The sequence below is a fragment of the Choloepus didactylus genome, chromosome 9, assembly GCF_015220235.1.
Source record: "Choloepus didactylus isolate mChoDid1 chromosome 9, mChoDid1.pri, whole genome shotgun sequence".
Taxonomy (NCBI): domain Eukaryota; kingdom Metazoa; phylum Chordata; class Mammalia; order Pilosa; family Megalonychidae; genus Choloepus; species Choloepus didactylus.
The window spans coordinates 83,415,804-83,420,181 of record NC_051315.1 but is presented as its reverse complement, the minus strand read 5'-3'; the positions used below and the strand labels follow the sequence as shown (position 1 = coordinate 83,420,181).

At 34.1% G+C, this 4,378-nt stretch overlaps 1 pseudogene; it reads right to left on the bottom strand.

Annotated features, from left to right (window-relative positions):
• Positions 1-1,143: 1,143 nt before the first annotated feature.
• LOC119545011 lies at positions 1,144-1,242 on the bottom strand (annotated as a pseudogene).
• Positions 1,243-4,378: the final 3,136 nt, after the last annotated feature.

Sequence of the window (4,378 nt, the reverse complement as noted above, 5' to 3'; positions counted from 1 at the left end):
AAAAATATTTTCACTGGGACAGCTGGGTGAAGAGTAGACTTAAACTCTCGTACTATTTTCTGCAACTACTTGGGAATCTTAAATTATTTCAAAATTTTAAAAAAGATATTTTAAAAAAATCATTCTTACATTGTTTAGGTTTTTTGTCATTCACAATCTGTTCCCTATTTATAATGCATAGTTTTCTTAGTTTTAATTCTTTCTTCATGGAATTGAATGGCCCCCATAGATCTTTTTCACCAGAATTTCTGCATTTTAAAAATATCTAATTTATTTGCCTCTGAAATGCATATATTTGGTTCCAATGTAGTTTTTTAAGAAGAATTCTGGGGATTTGCTTTCCCAAGTTCTTCCATGTTTGAAAGGTCTGCAGTCTTCCTTTACATTAGTTTTCCACATGAAAAGTAAAACTGCTTGTATTGTATAAAGCATAATGAAACAAACCTTCATTAGATGCAGTAGATGCGTTCATTCTTTAAACATTGCTATGGGGCATTTTATTACTTGATTTTCCTCATCTACCTTTCTCTTTGTTCTCTCTTAATTCCTATTATTCATCTCTAAGGTTCATCCTAGACTTTATTATTTTTTCTCTTTTTAGTTAAACTTTTTTCTTTTTTTCATTTTTTTATTGTGGAATATAACATACATACATAAAAGTGATAACTTTCAAAGTGCAATTTAACAAGTAGGTAGAGAGCAAATTCAAAAGAATTTTTTGGGGTTACAGTTCCATAGTTTTAGTTTTTCCTTATTGTAAAATATAACATATATAAGAAAGGTGATAACTTTCAACATATAATTTAATGAGTAGCCATAGAGCAATTTTCGAAGGATGTTATGGGCTAGAGTTCCACAATTTCAGTTATTTCCTTATTGTGAAATATAACATATATGCAGAAAGATGATAACATCCAAAGTATGATTTAACAAGTAGTTATATAGGAAATTTCAATAATGTTATGGGTTTGCAGTACCATAGTTTCAGTTATTTCCTTATTATGAAATATGTATACAGAAAGGGTGATGACTTTCCGAATACAATTAAACAAGTAATTATAGAGCAAATTTCAAAGATGTATGAGTTACAGTTTCAGTTCACACATTTCAGTTCTTTCCTTCTATCTATTCTATTACCCTAGCAACTAAGAGGAAAATAATTTGCATGTCATCCTTGTTCAGCGGCCATGCTAGTCTTCTCTGTATTGTTCCATATAGTATATGGTGCTGCCAAAGCAAGCACAGGAAGCCAATTTCTTTCCCAAGCAGTGATAAATGCTTTTCAGAGATAAATAAACTCTCTAAAACCAATGACCCAAGTTAACAATAAACTATCCTAATCCCCAATGTTTTGCACCCGTTTTCCAGAAACCCTTAGTACTATTCCAAACATTTATTGTGAAACACCCATGAAGAATAAAATTCCCCACCCAAAAGAGGAAAAAAAGAATAAGGGCTTCTGAAGAAATTACCATTACATAGCATCTTCCATAATGATACACTGCTCCAAAACACTATCCTATACCAGGGAGCCATCTACATAAACATTAATGCTCAGATGGGAGGTACAACAACTTGCTTTTCAGGTTGCCTCCACACTTCAAGTTCAAGACTATCCATATTTGACTGAAAGCATTGATATTAAGTACAATCAAGCAATGGTTTAATTTCCCAATGTGTGACCTCGGGAATAATCGTTCCAAGGAATGTTATAAATGATTATTCAACAAAAGGTTTGTGAAATTTGGAAAATACTACCTTAAACAAACTGCTAAACTTCCTTTAGTGCAGGACTTCTTGGAAATTTAATGCACCAATATCCATTATAAGCCACCAATAGGTGAATATAGCATAAATTATTTCCCAAATTTATTTGATCATAAAATCCTCTTCCACCTCCTTCCCTCAAGCCTATCTCAAAACTAATGCATCTTTGGAGAAAAAAAAAGTAGGGTAAAGGCTAAATTAAATCCCTTAGATATTATTTCCTTTGATTCATAGCACTGGCTTACCAATTCCCAATAAAGATTTGTGGATTTTTCAAGGGAAACAGGGCTGGAGGGCCAACAGAAATATTTACCAGGTTTTCTGTACTCGAGCACATTAAAAAATCTTCAACAATAGCTCTTAAGCACAGGGAGGTACTCTTGTAACAGATAACTAGGTCCCTGAAACAGCCAGGAGGAACAAATGATTGGTTTATCGGCAGCAATGGCACCACTTGAAGACAACCACGGTATCAATCTCTTTCATATCCCTTTCCACCAGGCCCTACGCTGGCTTATATTGTTCTCCATTTAATCATATATGGACACTTACTATATCTGTTAGGCAAAGCCAAAGGTAAACTAAGATGACAGGCACAGTTAAAGGACTTCTTAAAAAAGCTCATCCCTGAGGCAGATCAAACCATTAAAATAACTAATTATAATGTACCAACAAAGCTCACACATATCCAAGAGCTCCTAAATTGTGCCTCTTCTGAATGAGAGTCCACATATTAAAAAAAAAAGTTCATATCATGAAAAATATAAACCTCTTTATAAATGAAAATATATTTGATGGCCAGGATTGCTGCAATTCCCCTTTCATATGGCACTGGTTTAGGCCACTGCTAATTTGGGAGAGTAAATAGGTTTTGTTAATCTACTGATTTCAGTAAATTGAAGGAACTGGTTCCTCCCAATGGTAAGTGACACTTTGACTCATCAACATTCTTCAATGTCAAGATTTTTGATCATACTTTTTATTGTAGAATATAACATATATACATAGAAGTGATAACTTTCCAAGTGAAATTTAACAAGTAGTTAGAGAACAAATTTCAAAGACTATTGTAGGTTACAGTTCCACAGCTCCAGTTATTTCCTTATTGTGAAATATAACAAATATACAAAAAAGATAATATCTTTCAAGGTATGCTTTAACAAGTAGTTATGTAGGAAATTTCCAAAGTTGTTATGAATTATAGTACCATAGTTTCAATTATTTCCTTTTTGTGAAATATAACATATATACAAAAAGATGATAGTTTTCAAATTACAATTTAACAAGTAGCTATAGAATGAAGTTTAAAGGATGCTGTGTTACAGTTCCACCATTTCAATTCTTTCCTTCTAGCTATTCTAGTACCCCATCAACAAAGAAAAAGAAAATCATATAAAGATTCAGTATTCGTATCCTTTGTTAAATTTCATCTTGTCTGTTGCTACCCCTTCCTCTAGTTTAATCAGTTTCCTGGTCTTCAGGGATGTCTAGGCAGTGACCACTGTAACTTGTTCATGTTAAAAAGGAGTGTCAATTTTATAAGAAAAGGGGATGCATCTAGTTGACATTCTTGAAGAGGCTACTGCCTCTGGGTTTTGGGACTTAGCTAGCATAGGAGTTCTCTGAAGAATTTAAGTTTCTGAAGAATAAACTTAGTAAGTGAACCCTTTATAGAGTCTCAGATCAGGATCTGAGTATTCTTTAAGGTTTTCAGGACTGTTTGACTTGGGTTTATCATACTGTGGTCATTTGGTATATCTAGGTGTAGCTTGCATAGGAGTAACCTCCAGGAGAGCCTCCTGATTCTGTTTAAATTCTCTAAGCTATGGAAACCTTATTTTGTTGCCTTTTTTTTCTCCCTTTTGGTCAAAAAGGCACTCTCAATACGTCAATGCCAGGGCCAGGCTCATTCATGGAATCCGTGATGAATTTATTGGCAGAGTTAGGCTTAAAGAAAGTTCACATTTGAGCAACCAAAGAGGCTCTCTGGAGGTGACTCCTAGCCTCCCCTTTACAACCATAAGTATCACCCAAGCAAGCCCCAAGATCAAGGGCTCCACACAAAGTAGGGGGTTCCTAAGTTCACATAGCATATGTTATATCCATGATAATCTATCCAACCTCACATTATCATCATTAGTTGTACAATCCTCATCACTCTCCATTTTAAACAATTCTCATGACCCAAAACATCTCATAGTTCTTGACAGCCCTTAGTTATTTGTCCCTAGTATTTTTGTAGTAATAGTTTGGCATTCCTATTAATTATTGTCCTTAGTATGCAATATGTAGATTTTTCCCATATACACTTCTGTTGTCAATGCTCTGTGCTAGTGTCATACTTTAGAAGTATATCATGAAAGCCCCTATCTTTTTTTTGGTGCTCCTCTGTAGGAAACCTGCCTTTAAACAACCCCTTTCAATCCTATTCACCTTCAATACAGCTCTGATACTTATAATCCCATTAACAAAAAATTGTCACCCCTATCCATTACCATGCCTGTGAATTCACCATCATTAACATACCTGAACATATTAGCTTTTTATTCCCCCTCACTAGCTACTGTCTATCACTAAGTCCCCAATATTCTATATTATAAGACATTAATTT